We start from the raw sequence: 16,704 nt of genomic DNA, 5'->3' as shown, positions 1-16,704 counted from the left end.
TACTCCTACATGACAAAGCTTTACACTACATTTGTACATGGCACAGACAGTGATTTTTTGAAGTTTTCCTGACCCCATGAAGTGGTTTCCATGCCTGTTTATAAGGTTGGAAGATCACAGATGTCCACTACTGATGTTCAGCCATGTCCCTTACGCACAGAGATTTCTCCAGATTGCCTGAATCTTTTGTTTGTATTATGCATTTTAGATGATGAGATATTCAGTGTCTTCAGAATTTCACATTTACAGGAAATTATCCTAATATTTACAGATGAAGACTGATGAAACTCTGCCTCTCTAAGATGTTCTTTTTTCATATGTACTCAAGTGGATTAGTTGAAAATGGTTCCTCCAGCTGTTTCTTTGTTGTACCGCTTGATTTTCCAGCCTTATGTTTCCCCTGTAACAGTTTTTATTATAATGCACTGTGTGGCAGGCCAGGCAGGACCCAATAGCAGGACTCAGAGGGAAAAGGATTAACTGAAAGATGCAGATGAATTTAGAAACTTAATTACACACAAACTCAGACAAAGAAGAAAACTATGAGCTAAGAACTAAGGAAACTGGGACCCTACAAGAAAATACAGAACTTACAGAAGACACAGGGACACACATACACAGACTCAGGCAACATAAACACAGACTGATGAGAGAGGGGATGCAAAACTGAACATAATACATGAGATGGGAGACTATCAAATACACAACTTACTGTGGCTACATTAAGTAATCTGGTTAAATAACACATTCATTGCCTTTAAAAATAAAAGCATATTTTTTTCCTTTAGTTTCACTGACTTTCAGTTTATATTCACTGAATGGTATAGCCTTGTTTTTAAGGGGACAAAAGATGGATGACAGCTTAGCCAGAATTAAAAAGTGTGAGAGACGGTAATGACAAATGGAGAGGAAAATGAGTGTCATGGAGGAGAAAGTGTGTGGCTGTGGGTTTTTTTCTTTTTTTGTTTAGTTCTTTTTTTGGGGGGGGGGGGGGGGGGATGGTATTCTATTGAGGGTGTTATTGGCTCTCTTTGTCTAATGGTGTGGCTAAATTGTGATGAATAGCTTTCTGGAGTGTAGTAGTCTCTCTCTGTGTGTGTGTGTCTGCATGCCTGTGTAGACGGGGACTGTGTTTCCTTGTTTATTCTGTAGTGAGCTGTGCATGAATGTGTGCAACAGCAGTACTGGCATTTATGGTAGAGAATATTTTCAGTGAAGGCCAGAGGGTTTTGTGAGCACAGGAAATGAAGAAGCACAAAGTGAGAAGAAGGGATGGAAAAAGTGGGAAAGAGTTTACATTGACTGCTATGATTGATTTTATTCTCCTAATTGGCAGGTAGACCTTACAGCCTATATCCTTCATCCATATAGAGTGCGCTCAGCGAGTGTCATGTTTAATAAGCTTCCTGATTGACTTTCTGGTTGTGTGATTGTGCCCTCTGGCTACTGGGAGACTGGAAAACAGGGAGAGGAAAAAAAGAAGACTAGGTAAAGTCCGAAAGATGCAGATGGGATTTGTGGTGTATTTTGAAAAAAGCAAAGAGTCTGCAGCTGTACTACAGCAGCTGTTCTTATGTCACATTTGTGTCATATGGGAAGAAGGGTAATGAGGGGAAAGACTTCTTTCTGGTTCCTGCCAGTTTTCTTGTACTTCTGCTTCTCACACATCGCTGGAGATATATTCAATAAACATTGACAGAACAAGGCAAAAAGACATAAAACGTTAGCCACATTTTTTTCAAAAGGCAATGCCGAGATTGCAATATGAAAAAATGCAATAATCTTTAAAATTGCCATTTTTCAATCTAGCATATGTATTTATTGGATGTGAGCACTGAACTGCCTTCAGCATCACATCTGGTGTCAAGTGTTTAGGTAAAAGTAGATAAATCCCATCTTTATGCTGAGTGTTTGACATTGCTGATATTTAACATCTAAAAAGGTTATTTAACCAATTTAGCATGCTAGTTGCTAACATCTGCTAAAGAGCGCTAAACACTGAGGTTAATTAAAATAATCCTAACATGTTTTTTAAGAGCTTTTCAAAAGAAATATTTTTTATGCATTCTTTCATTCATTTACTATGGACAAAGCCGTTGCGTGTGCATTTGTATGTAAATGAGCAGAAAAACATACTTTTTCTAATGCTTTTAAAAACAGCTCATAGAAATATAAACGCAACACGAGTACATAAAACATGAACAAACACCTGAGCTTCCAGGCTTTGCCAAGCCTTAATCCAATCCACCTCACACACCAGTGAGTGTTTGCATGTTTATGAATGACTAGGGCCATGTCTCAGATAAATACTCACACTGTGCGTTGGATGCTGCAAAGATTTCCATTTAAATTGTGATGTGATTATGTCTCACTTTATTTGATCAAGGCTTATTTGCTAACATCCTCTCCAGAAGGCTTTTATGTAAAGGGAGATAGCGGCAGTATCTCCATCCTGTTTGACAGTAGAGAAATGACTGTGTGCAGGGAGATTTCATACATCACATTTTGCCTTAAGTGTTTAAGCCATAAAAATAAATTAGCACTAATATATTTATTTATCACAGACATCAAGTACAGTAGTGTTTTCTCCACATTATTAGTTCTTTTCTTTCTTTAGCTTTTTAGCTCAGTGAACTGAAACTAATTTCTTTATCCACATAAAGTTAACTTTAAAGATAATAATAATTGATAGTCTTTTGATAACATTGATAATTTTTCAACACATTTGTGACATTAATACAAAGGTTCATAATTTAACAATTAGCCAATAAAAACAACAGTCATGTTTATGATTTTCAAAGCTGGTGTATAGTAGCAGAGCATTAGTTACATTAAAAAACCATTAGCTATTTATATAAATTGTAACAATTTAGTATTCAAGATTCAAGATTTAGGATCTTGAATCTTGAATATTAAATTGTTACAATATTTCACCTTTTAACTGCTTTACAGATGAAACATTTATTTATTTATTGCCACTGTGATGCCACATATTACCTGTAAACTGAGGAAAACTGCACACAAGGTAAAGACACCCTAAAACAGAGCCTACTTTATTATCTATTTTACTTACTTACTTTTTTCTGACACTGCTGGAAGAAAAAAAGCTGATGCCAGCAGTGTAAGTGAGACAACCTTAAATATCAAGTGTTAATATGATGGGTCTGTTATTGTTAGACATGGATTTTATATCACACGCAGTCATTAATTTGCACACATTAATACGGTAAGCACTTTCTAGCCGTGGTGTGAACAGGTGCATGTGAAATGAGCGCTGGCTCCATTACTTTGAGATTTTGACTTCACCAAAGAGCAAGCACAAACAGCGAGAAAGAATACAAACTGGAAACAATTTGAATTTTTGTTTTAGATGTTGTTGGAGGACTGCTTGTTTGAAATGAATCCTAGCAGGATCTTTTGTTTTTCCTGTCAACTTACTGTTGGCAGGAAAGTGTAGTTGTAATGGAAGGAGAGAAGTGGTCGTGGCACTCAAGGTTTAGACCTTCATTTCCCACTAGAAGTGCCCATATTAAATGGATGCACTCAAGATGCTCTGGTAAAAGCATTAAATGAATGACGGATGTTTTATTAAACTATATATGGGCTTGGTTTGAGTTGTCCACCCATTCACAGCCTCTCAGCTTTCTATTTTACTTCTGAATAAACCTGAACAATTTGGACACAGTCAGCAGAGCGTTCGTTGTTTGTGCTTTTTCAGAAGAAAACATTTTGCTTTTTGCTTTTCTTTTGTGACTTTAAAGCATGAGCCACCACCTCTCCAAAAAAGTAATTTACATCTACTTCAGAACAGCATCAATGATAGAAGATCTAAATGAAAAAGCAGTGAATGAACCATACATTTTGTTGTATAAATCGATGGGCCAAAGTTCCCAAACTGTTGTAGAGTGAGCATGCAAATTTCACATTGCTGAATTCAATATGAGCCCGATCTTTTTTAATGGCTTGGATCAAGGCTGTTTCGCTCTGAGAGAAAACATATTCATCTATGAAAGCCATTAGGCACCGTATTCTTAAAGCGATAGTAAGAAAAATACAGGCAGCCATGAATTATTGCAAAAATACATGTGCCGATGAAGGACACAAGGTTTTGAGGCTGACTTCATAAAAGGCCAATACAAACTGACAACATGACCGAGTTTCATTCATACACTGCTGAGTTGCTTCCTGTCTAAGGCGCCCGTTCTTATTCCTGGGGTGTCAAAAAATACTCTTTTGCCAAAGCCACTGGCCTGTCTCAGTTGTGTGCAGCGAGCATGACACAACAGTTTATGGTATTACTGAGACCAGTCTGTCACTCCCAAATTGACATTTTTCAATGTGCAGGGCTTCTGTTGTGAAGGTGTATACTTCATAGCACTAAACAAGTTGCTCACTCACTCCAACCAGTGAGTGAGCAAAAAATTAAAATTGAGTCAAAAGCAACCAAAGAAGTGAAAAAATATCCAGATGGGACTCAAACTACGGTGTCCTAGCGACAACACTGACGGTGAGTATATGTCAGCTCATGCGGTGTCAGGCTAACTCTTAAACAATAATTTATGTAACAGTCCATGAAATGAAGGCAAACTCCTTTTTCTAACTATACATGCAAGTGTGATGTGAGGACAGCTTGACAACAGCAGGTACTGTCCTTATGTACTCACAGCTGGCCAGAGACAGTGTGCCATCCAACTGTGGCTTAATTGAAACTAATGTGGTAGGATCTAAACACACTGACACTCCCAAAGGAGAATCCATCACTTTTAATGTATTCTGTTTTTTGTTTTTTTTTGTCACATTTTCACACATTTGACAGAGACTCCCTTTTTTTGGGAAAGTCACATTTTGACTCACACGGTATCTTTTGTTCGGTGACTGTAGGCCAGAAAAAATTAACCTTATAATGTGGAAAAGTGCACATCCCAGTGTGAAAGCTGGTGTTTTCAGAATTACACACACACACACACACACACACACACACACACACACACACACACACACACACACACACACACACACACACACACACACACACACACACACACACACACACACACACACAGTTTCAAAAAGGCCAATACACAAAGTCAGCTTGTCGGTGGAAACTGCTTATTCCAGCCGATGGAGTGTATAATTCCAGCATTGGAATAATAATGATGGCATTGTAATTCAGATGGATAGTGAAGAAATTAGATTCTGGGGCTTTTTGCATATTGTCATTATTGAGTTCTGCACCATTCTCTTCGTGAAAGTGAAATGAATTGAGAGATGGGATGGGTTCACATGTCTAACTTACTGATGCGACCCACAAGTCTCACCTTGCAGCAATTTGCGGCTCTGAAATGAATCTAAAGTGCATCTTAATCGTGTTCTGAAACGAGACGGTAACACACACACACACTCACAGACTGGTGTACATGCACATGCTCAGAACGAGCTTGTTGCTATGCACCTTGAGAATACATGGCTGCTATCATATTAAACAACCCGGCAATTACAGAGAGAACAAACAGCATTTCTTTACAACATTTCTCATAATGCCACTTCAGAGTTCCCTAATTGTACTCTCTTTTCTCCAGAAAATAATCGTCACTTTTTTTCTTTGCTTTGCCCAAAAAGCTGAATTTCTCAGTCTCTTCAGCAGTCAGAACTGTCAAGCGTCTTTAAACGCTGAAAATCTAAGCGTCATCTAAAGCCCAGAAAGAGAGGAATTATTCTCTTTTACGCTTCCCTTTTCTTTCACTCGAGGCTATGGGATGGCCTGTGGCGAGGGTTTAGCTAAAAGAGAGTTTCCCAGCATGGATCAATAAAGTTTTGTGTTATGATTATTATTACTTAAGGAAGTTTGCTACCCTTTTTATTTTTATTGCGGAAGAGGGAAGTAAAGGCTCCCTGTCAATAATTGATCTCAGCTTTGAAGGAGCAGAAAGGATTCTTGTGGTTAAGGTATTTATTAACCATGGTACTATTCTGAGGGCACATATAGTATCTAAAAGCTCTACGCTGTGTATCACGGAAACGCTAACTTATATGACCTTGGATTTGGTAAATTTAGTTTATTAACATCACCTGGAGAAATTAAGAATAGTTCCTAAAAAAAAAAAAAGAAAAGAAAAATAACTTGTCTCTCTTTGAGCTGAAACTCTCAATCCTGCTGGATAAGCTTAAAAAGTACATTGCATCATGTCTAAGTTTAACACTTACATATTGTTTGGGTCAAATTTAATTCATTTTAGCATTTAGCAAAAGTTCCCTAAAGCCTAAAAATTAATTACTTTTTCTAAATTGACCCATAATACAAAAAAGAAAATATTTTAAACCAGTGTACAGGTGCTACATTTTTCTTTTACACTGAAGCTTTCCGAGTCAAATTTGATCTGTATCTGTTGTGATGGACAGATAATGTGGGTCACATCAAGAAAAACTGTGCACGCCATGTCTGTGTGCATTTTTGACACTGACACTTGACAGTGACACAAGAACTGTTTGTGTTCCCATCATATTCGCCCAGGTTCCCACAGGAACAAGCATCTGCTGGTCTTTGAAAGAGGGAAGTTGTAAAACAGTACAGTGGAGGAAATAAGTATTTGATCTCCTGCTGAATTTGTACATTTGCTCACTTACAAAGAAATGAAGAGTCTCTCATTTTTATGGTAGTTTTATTTTAATAGAGAAAAAAACAGAATATAAACAAAAACTCCAGAAAAAAAACATTAAATAAATGCTATGAATTGATTTGCATGTAAATGAGTGAAATATGCATAGTGAAATATCCCCAAGCATGACTTGGTATTTCTTGGCAAGAGCAGCAGATAGATGTTTCTTGTAGTTGGTCACCAGATTTGCACACATTTCAGGAGGCATTTTAGCCCCCTCCTCTTTATAGGAACGCTCATAATCCTTTAGGTTTCTTGGCTGCTGCTTGGCAACTCAAAGTTTCAGCTCCCTACACTGATTTTCTGTAGGAGTGAAATCTGGAGACTGGGTAGGTCATTCAATCATTTGAATGCTTCTTCTTTAGTCACTTGTTTATTGCCTATGTGGAAGAACCATCTATGACCCATCTTCAGTGCTTTGGCTGAAGGAAGGAAGTTCCAATCCAAGATTTCATGGTTCACGTCCATTGGATCCTCAATGTGATGAAGTCATCCTGTACCACAGAAAAACCTAACATAGATTTGTTCTCAGATTCATATGGTCAAACAGAACACAATATCATGCTATAACAGATGTTTTCTCTAAAACACAGTGTTGTAAAGCCTAGAAAATACATATTCTTCCTCTTCTTATGAACATAATCATCCATTCATTTGTGTCCAATGGGTAAGTTATGTATCCTAAATGGATCCGTAGTTCAAAATTAAATTTAAACACTTATTATGACAAAATTGTTGGTCTGGATGAATATCCAACCAGACCACTGTCAAGACATGAAATATGAAGAGCATGCCAGGGTTAAACCAATGAATTTTATCTTTTAACAGTAGCATAGGAAGCATAAATGATTCACAATAGCCCTTGAATCATGCAGCCTCTTTTTAGATTGTAGAGCCCCTTCCTTAGTCACTGACATCAGCATCGCCAATTTTACAAGCCATTAGAGGACCCACTCTGCTGCCAGCTTTCTGGCAAATGATTTTGCAGGTGAAAATGTGTGGAAGTACTTCTAGATTAGGCACTGGAACTGGCACCTTGTCGACGAGTGTCATTTACCGCTGTCGTACAATACATAGAATATTCCAAAGTTGCTCATTGTACCCCATAATTGATCAGTTACAGGGCCACGAAGACTGTAATAATCTGCAATAACTGTAGTGTTTACTGTTGTGTTGTGGACCAGCAATGGGCAGAAAAAACCCCACACATGCTGTCCAGTGTTCAGAGGTCTTGGCACATCTCTGAAGCACCATCAAAATGCATCTGCTACACAAAATCAGAGTGCAACAAGCAGAATGGTTGGGCCATGTATTTCATATATCCCCAGACTGCCTTCTAAACATAGCACATTTTGGCTTTGTGCCTGGTAAACAATACCGAGGACACCCACCAAAGCGTTGGATGATGAATATTTTGTCTAGCCTTTCTGTATCTCTGGAAACTCACAAAAGACAGACTTTATTTTAAAATCTCCAGGTCAGGGACTTTATGTCTACATGCCAAGGGTTCATCCACTCGATCTTTTTACACCTCTCTGCCTCCCGAAATGGCAATGTTCTGTCATCTGTATCAAGCCTTCTTTCGAAGTCTGTTAACTCATGCCACCCTTCTCTGTAATCAAGTCACAGAAAAGAAAATTGAGCCGGTGCTGCATAAGTATCGACAAATGAGTGAAAGGGAGATTGGTCCCAATTTTTCTGCTTTGGCAGCGTCTGTTTTTTCCGATCCGTGCGTGCCATAGGTCGTGACAAATCAAAACGTAGTTTGCGCTGATTAATTCTAACAAAAAACGAAATTGGAAGCTGCACGAAAAAGGCGCAGCAAAGCAATCAGCTGGGCATTCGGTTAAGGGTTAATTGAAATAGAGTAGGCAGGATGGTATTCAGTTTACAACCTCTAAATCACTGGAAATCCATCACCTGTCACCATATATGCTACGTTAAATAAGTGTGAGGTACTAAGGTAGTTCTCTTAACTTATTAAAACTCAACTCATTTTTTTGGAACTTTTTAATAACAGTGAGAGAATGTATGAATTTTACCCCTTTAACTTAATTTCATTTAGTTTCCATTTAGCATCCAGAGCCCATTGCCTTGTTTTGTCTTGCCACTTGTTTAAGGCACTGTTTAGTTGGATCAGTCGTGCATACAGAGGGAGAAAATAGAATTAATGACCCTAGGGGTAAATAAATGAATTTTGGCATTCACCTCTCTCTTTTTCTTGCTCTCTATTTTGCCACACTGCTGACAGTTTAATCAGTTCTTCATTGAATGATTTAATCAACCTTTAAAAAGGTTTTTTTTTAACTTCCCAACCCACTCCACTCAGTGAACCCTCTGATGGTACTGACTGTAATAAAATAAAGCACTCTCAGTTTGTTGAGGGAATATGGCAAAATGACTTTGAGCAAGGATACATTTGAGAAAGTGATGAATAATACCAGCCTAATGAAATTCTTACAAAACCATTTGCATCCCTACCCCGCATTCACACATTGACAGGGAACACCTCTCAAGTACGTTTCGTTCATTTGGGAAATTTGTAAAGCTGAAACTCTCTCAACTTGGACCTTGAGGGCAACCCATTTTGAAGCGATAAAAGGTTGATCGTAATCAGCGTTGCCCATTTATCCACAAAGAGTCGCAGTTTAATCAGATCTGTAATCATACTCAGACATAATTGTGTTTGCCAGGGGGGATGAAGACACTTTGCGCCCACTTTGGTTTCTCAAAGTAGAACTCTTAATGGTGTTTTGCAAGAAAAAAAAGAAAAGAAAAGTTGACAGTTGCCTTCACACCTTTACTGCTGGAGGATAGACACGGAAGCAAAAAGATGATGTTTCCTCACAGCGGCATAAAGCAATGCTAAAAGCCATTCATTTCAGCTGCAGCCAGCCTTATTGCCCTCTTTAATCTTCTGCCCCTTTTTACCTTTGATCTTACATTTCTGACTTTCCAATCCTGTTCTGGTGCAGCACTTACACCTGCAGACAAAAGAGGGGAGACAGAAACTGTTTGGCTTTTAGTGAAAAATTCTAGACATATGCACAGCAAAAAGCACAAACACAAGTTGTGTACACACACGGAGCAGTGCACTATCATCTGCAGAACATCTGCTCGCCATCAAATGTGGCATCAAAGGCTGCTTGTTACTAGGATTGCATTAGCTCCCTGATGTTTCAGCTTTGATATGGCATAGCGTTACTTCAGCAAACAACAAATCCTCCTGCTGCAGTTCCTGAATGTCTGTGAGGCTCAGTCCTTCATGTCCCAACAATACAAGTCTCTTTCTGGCTGTCTGGATAATCAAATGAAGACAGATGATATGCCAGAACTCCTGCAAACATTGCCTCTTACAAAACTCTAAAGTTAAGGCTGTATCGGCACGCTCAGTACTGCATGCATTTATAGCTGGTCGTGATTTTCCTAAGAGTAGGTGAGCTATGGCATGCTTATCAATACTGTCACTTGAGCAGCAGAAATGTTCTGTTTGCCTCCTCACTCAAGGCGCTTAAAGGTGTTCGAGTGAGATAAGTGGAGCTGGAGTTTTGTTTTCTTGGGGGAATATCGCATGTCTCCTTGTGTAGAAGAATCGTCGCTCTCTTCCTGTCACTATTATCTAAAGTAACTTAGTAGTTATATATTTAATATGAAATTAGCAAGCGATATCACTTTCATTGTCTTAAATGAAAGCAGTTACCCATTAGATTATTAGTTTTTCATAAAATATATGCACCTGGACATTGCGCGACCGTTTGTTTGCATAACGGTGAGTTTGGTTTTATAGCTTAACTTTAATTTTTAGTGTCTGTGGGGAAAAAAGTGTCTTTCTCGTGCAGTTAAATGTAAGTGTTTCTCTAAATATGATTGAAGAGATTGGTCTGCTGAAACTCAGACTTCAAGTATGTCAAATGCCTTGAGACGTCTGCATTACTCAGATCTGTTTTAATGTCCTTAATTTTGCTAAGTGTGCCATAATTTTAATAGGACAAACTTGAGAGCCTTTAATTCAAAGTCATGATCTCCACCGTACATATTTCCATGCACACGGACCACATCACATCAATTTATGTTATGCAATCAATATGAAAGCCAGCTGACTTATCTTGAGGTCCTTAAGGATTCTCGTAAAAAACAAAACAAAACAAAAAACACACAATGAACTGAGTCAAATTCTCACATAAAAGCACTTTTCTTCTTTGAATGCCAAAAACATCTTGGGTGTGAGTTAAGCTTTTATTATGAGGCTTAAATGCGACGAAAGTTTAGGTTTAAAACCAGAGCAGGAAAATAAAAAGTTCATCATCTAATTGATTATCTTAGAAGAGAAAGTCTGTCTTCATTTGACACTAGCTCCTTCAAAGTAAAATAACTATTTACTAATTCATAATATTATTGTCATGGTCCTGGGTCATTCTGACCAAGCGTTCTTAGTTTTCTTGTGTTTCTTGTATCTTGTTAGTTTGTTATTTATTCTACGGTTCCTAGGTTGTTCCGTTTAGTTTATTGGATTCCCCTTGTGTCTCTGCCCTCTGTGTCTGTGTTTATATTGTGGTGTGGGTTCTCGTGTCGTGTTTCTCTTTGTGTTTTATTCTGTCATGTTTTCCACGTTTCCCCAGCGGGTCATGTCTGTGCTCTCCCTTGTGTTCCCTAGCTTCCTCGTCTGCCTCTCCTCCACTCCCACTTCATGTTTCCTGTTTTATTGTGAAGGTCCCGCGTTTTCATGTTTATTCTGCTCAGTCCAGCCTCCCCTGTCTCATTATGGTTATTCGTATCAGCTGTGTTCCTCGTGTGTTCTCACTTCCTTGTTATCCCTCTGTATTTAGCGTCTCCCTTAGTCCTCTGTCGCTTCCTCCCTCATGCTGTGTGTTTCCCAGAGTCTCCCAGTTTTGTTTTGTATTGCTTCCGATTCTGCAATAAAGCAGTGTTTTTGATTTCACATTTTGCCCCTGTGAAATCTGCGTTTGGGTACTCTTCTCCTGCCTGCACACAGCGATTCATGACAAATTATTATTATTATTTAATCCAAAAATAAACAGGTACAAACTAATATATGTTTATTTATTCTGTATTATACCTTCATGCAACTGTTTTTCTTAATTTATAGTGTACATATTATTTTATTAATGTAATTTGCACTACTCGTACACAATCTCAATCTTGCTTTTGTTTTTGTAATCAATTTAATTTTTTATTTTCTTTGATTTTTTTTTATCACTGTTGTACATATAATTTTTTAGATCATCATGATTTTGTCCACAATCACTTCCCTGTTCATTTCTGCATTTAGATTTTTGTAAGAACTGAACAAACAGCTTTGCAGCTTTTCATTTAAGCTACATAAGTGAACTCCCTTCCAACAGCAGATAATAGTCATAAAGGTAAAATTGAGGGAACAAAATGGGACTTCACAAGTCACCGTCTATGCATTCACTCTATGAAAAATGTTGATTTTCATCTCTCTCTTAGCTATAAATAAATAAAGAAAAATTAATAATAATTAACAATGATATGCATGACTGCATTTAGAAAAATGTGTTCATGTGAATTCAGAGGACAAGGATTTTTGGATTTTACTAACCTCATATTTCTTTAAATGGTTATTATTTATCACTTTGCATGCATGTGGTTTTAGCAATTTAATCTGTGTGTGTGTGTGTGTGTGTGTGTGTGTGTGTGTGTGTTCGTGTTCTTGCATTAGCTGTTCATATTGAGTTGGCGGGTGACTCACAGTATGAAGAGAAGCTGTCGTATTATGACTGTCTCACACACACACACACAGAGCGGATATGTGAGCACATCAAACACCAGTGCCCTCCAGGATCTCTTTCGGAGTTATGTATTGTAATTACACGGCTCACTATGTCCTTTATCATGTGTTCATTTTTGCATTCATATTTCAGTATTGACATACAGTAGGCTAGCCACGGTAGAGCCAGATTCATTTTTTTGTGAGGCTGTCAAACATGGATTACCAGCATGTCTTCACTATAACACATGAATCTTCTACTAGCCGTCACACTCAGGGTGTTTGGTCTGTCACACCGCTGCCACCAGCGTACGATGCTTGTATGCGCGTGTGCACATATGGAGCAAAAAAAAAAAAAGCATGTGGGGGATTTGTTTTTCTTACATGTTTGTTCTGAGATTCTTCCCAGCATGATTTTCATATCTGGAAAACGAGCTCGTGACAAGATGAGGTCGGACTAAACATTCAAAACTTTGAACATTTTTTTTGTTTTTGTCTTTTCTGCCTCTAACTTCTAATAAATTGTGCAATATTAGACTGACAATTTTTGTGAATTTGCCATAAAAGAAATTCGTTTCAAAGATGGAATCATTAAACTTCCCTAACACACCATCATCAGGCACTTTCAAGTAGTTTTCACTCCATTTTTTTTTTCTTTTTTACTCTTTGGCTACTTTGTATTTCATTCCTAAAAATATCTAATATGTCAATAGGCACTTTTCAGCTCTCCACAAACAAATTGTACCAATGAGGCAGAACAAAATATTCACCAAAGCATCGCAGACTATTTTTCTCCCTAGAGGTGGGAGCTGCTGCCTGCAACATCAAGCACCGGAGCAGCACCTAAAAGAGACAGACGAAAGCAAAAATGATGGATGCAACACAGAAACGGGGGGTCTAATTTTCCCTCAGCGTGCACTTTGTTTGCCCAATTAATTTGCTGTGGTTCAGACATTTTGCTGCAGTTAGAAAGACAGTATATCAGGAGGGGGAAAGGAGGTGACAGACCACTATATTTTGTTATACTTTGTTTTTGTTTTGAATATTATAACATGTGAGTCTGCATGCGACTGTGTCTGGACTTTACACGCTTCGCTGGGTTTGCTTTTTGATCTTGTAATTCACTGTCAACGAAATGCATGGATTACCTGGTAAAATTTTGGTTTTAATTTTAATCTGCTTTAATTTTTGTTATGAAATGAAACAGGCAGGCTGTCACTGCTGCCTCAGTGAGTGCGCTTTCTAGATTTATGCTGTTTGATTCCTTGTGTGAAAACAATGATTATTTCCGTTTGATCGAAACTGGCTTGGGTCCAATGTCTTTTGACTGCAAGAGAAAAACAAAGAGGCAGATCAAACTATATTTAAATATATATGTGTGTATATATCAAAAACAAATGCAATCATGCATAATTGTCCTTCCCACAGGACACAGTGTAAATTACTTTTTAACATCCATTTAATGAGGCTGTAGAACGAAAATTTGTTTTAATGTCATAAGAAGAACTGTCAGTTTTAAACATCATTAAGTGTTGCCAATTTGGATTCTACTGTACATCCATCCATCCATCCTGTTAACCACCTTTCCATTTCAGTCATGGAAGTCTGCCTTTGTAAAGAAGCAGGGCACACCTGGGACAGGTCATCATCACAGACTAAAGAATCCACTGAAGAAAACATGAGCAGCAGTCTTTGCAGGCTGAGTGTCTCTGGGCGTTTGTGAGCCTTGAATTGAATGTTTTAGTGATTTTAATAGCTGAATGAATCATTTAATTTCTCTTGACAAATTAAGAGACCAGCCACCCGGTTATCAGTATAATGCACCTGAGCAAATGAACAGTTTCTAATGTATTAAAAATACTTTTAATTAACATTCTTACAAGTAGAATTACAATCATTCATATTTTGTAATTGCTAACAATTATGATGCATTTAATGGTAGCTGGACAGAGTTTTTGACCCTCTAGAGAAATATCTAAGAACTGTCACCAAAAGTCATAAGATTTATCAACACAGACATGCAAATGTTACATGATTCCTGAAAAAATGGCACCCAAAACAGTGTCTTCTTTTAACGATTTTGGATGCACAACAGTCCATTAAATCCATTAGCTCTACTTAGCTCTACAAATTACATTAATATTTCCAACCTTAAATAAGGTGAATTCTCTGGTGACATTTGCTTAAAGCTGATCACACATTTCAATAAATGCAATCATTTTAAACTAATACAAACAACGTCCTAAAACATGAATACAGCTGATGAGAGATGCAAACCTGAATGCAGCATCAGGCAGTAACACGAAGAAGTCTTGGACAAATGAAGATCTATGTAGCTAGAGAGTGTGCTGTCAGAGAAGACATCTCGCATGAGAAAATCTTACTAATTAGCTGCTGATACTACACACCTGCACAAAAGAAAGAGGCGAGCAGTTAAGTGCCAAACTCTGTTAAACATTGCTGAAAACATTATTTTTAGATGTTGGGAAAAACTTTTAAATATTCCCAGTAGTGTTTTATTTTGTGTTGCTGTTTATGGACATGAGGCAAAATAGAGTTTGTACATCAATATTTGGTATGACCACCTGTATTCTTCAACATAGGCTGAACTCTCTTGGGCAGGTTTTCTTATTATTTCTTTAAGTAGTTTTCAGGAATAGTTTTCCAGGCTACTTGAAGGACATTCAAAGCTCTTCTTTGGCTGTTGGTTGCCTTATGGTCAATTCTCTGTTAAGATGATCCTACACTGTTTTAATAATGATGAGGTTGGGCCTCTGAGCAGGTCAATCCATAACTGATAGCGTTTTGGGCATCATTGCAATAATGAAAAAGAAGCCGTTGCCAATCAGATGCGTTCCAGATGGTAATGCATGGTGGATCATTAATAAACATTAATAAATCCATCCATTATGACAGCATCCCCTACACCACTGGCTAAAATCCGGCCCCAAACTGCCATCGTGTTTAGGAGATGGCTAACGACATTCACTGACGTACCTCTCTCCTCCAACAAGTTGAACCAAAATTTTTAAATTTGGACTCATCACTCTATTTTTTTTAGGTCTGCCGCTTCTTTTTTCATCCTCCACTTGTCCAGTTACCTCAGATTTTTGAGGACAGACTGCACACCATGCTGTGATATGCCAAGTTTTCAGCTAATAGCTCTTTTCTATTTTATGCCTGTCAAACTGTGTTATCCTTGGCATTTTTTGTAGATTTATATGAAGAAATTGGAATTGAACAAATTATGTGTTTTTGTGGCGGACTGCTAGTGCACAGCACTGGCCTTTTTTATACTTGAATGATTCATATGTCAGTGTTAAGTTGCTTAACACACATTTCTCTGAAAAAGGGTCAGACGCAAAGACTGAAAATGATTAACCGAGCAGCCAATGTCCAGAAATAATCTTTAAAAGGCCTGACACCTGGAGACCTGCTGCTGAAGAGCAAATGCAAAATCTAAGGAAATGATGGGTAACTTGAAGCTTTTGCACAACAATTTATTAGTTTGTTCTTTTTAAGTGACATAATTTGAACTTTTGCTTTTTTGATTTATCACATAAATATATTCATTCAAATAACTGCAGACTCAAGACTGTATAGCAAACTAAAAAAAATAAGTTCCATGAGGATGACATCAAGCCAGTTGATGACTTGCTCAGTAATAGTAAAACCATGGCCTCCCACAACCTGAATACCCTCAACACATCTCTTTTTCTTTATTGCATTTGTGGTATGTTCAAGGGGCAAATGTAAATAAAGTTGTTTTGACAGTACCTCAAAAGCTAGTGGTACAGAAGTTTAGCGAGCAGAAAACGAAGGAAGCTTTTTTAAGGCATGTAATTTAAAATACAACTTTTCAAATAGCTCAATAAAAATCAGCAAACACAAAATAGTTTCTGTGTACTTGGTCATACAGTGTGTCTGCTGGTTAATGGGCAGTTGCTGTAGTTCTCAGGAAGAGGGAAAAAATGGTTAATGTGTGGAAGTCGTTCAATAACTACAGGAGAGGAGGCCAAGAGATTATTGTCAAATGTATGAACCACTCAGGAAGGGAAATTTGATTAACTTTTAAGGGTATGAATTAGACTTTTAACATCTTAGGTCTAAAAATTTATTTGAATGTATCAACAAGGAATGCTGCAATTACTCACATCAGTAACTAAAAAATTAAATAATTTGGTATAAGTCTATATGAAAATGTGCTTTGCAAAAATGTCATCAGTATTAAGCAATACTTTTAATAAGCATGCTATTCTAAAACTGCCAACATGCTTTAACAACACCTTGTGTTTTTTA

This window comes from Astatotilapia calliptera, chromosome 15 (genome assembly GCF_900246225.1).
Source record: "Astatotilapia calliptera chromosome 15, fAstCal1.2, whole genome shotgun sequence".
Lineage (NCBI taxonomy): Eukaryota > Metazoa > Chordata > Actinopteri > Cichliformes > Cichlidae > Astatotilapia > Astatotilapia calliptera.
Note: the sequence above shows the minus strand (reverse complement) of the source record.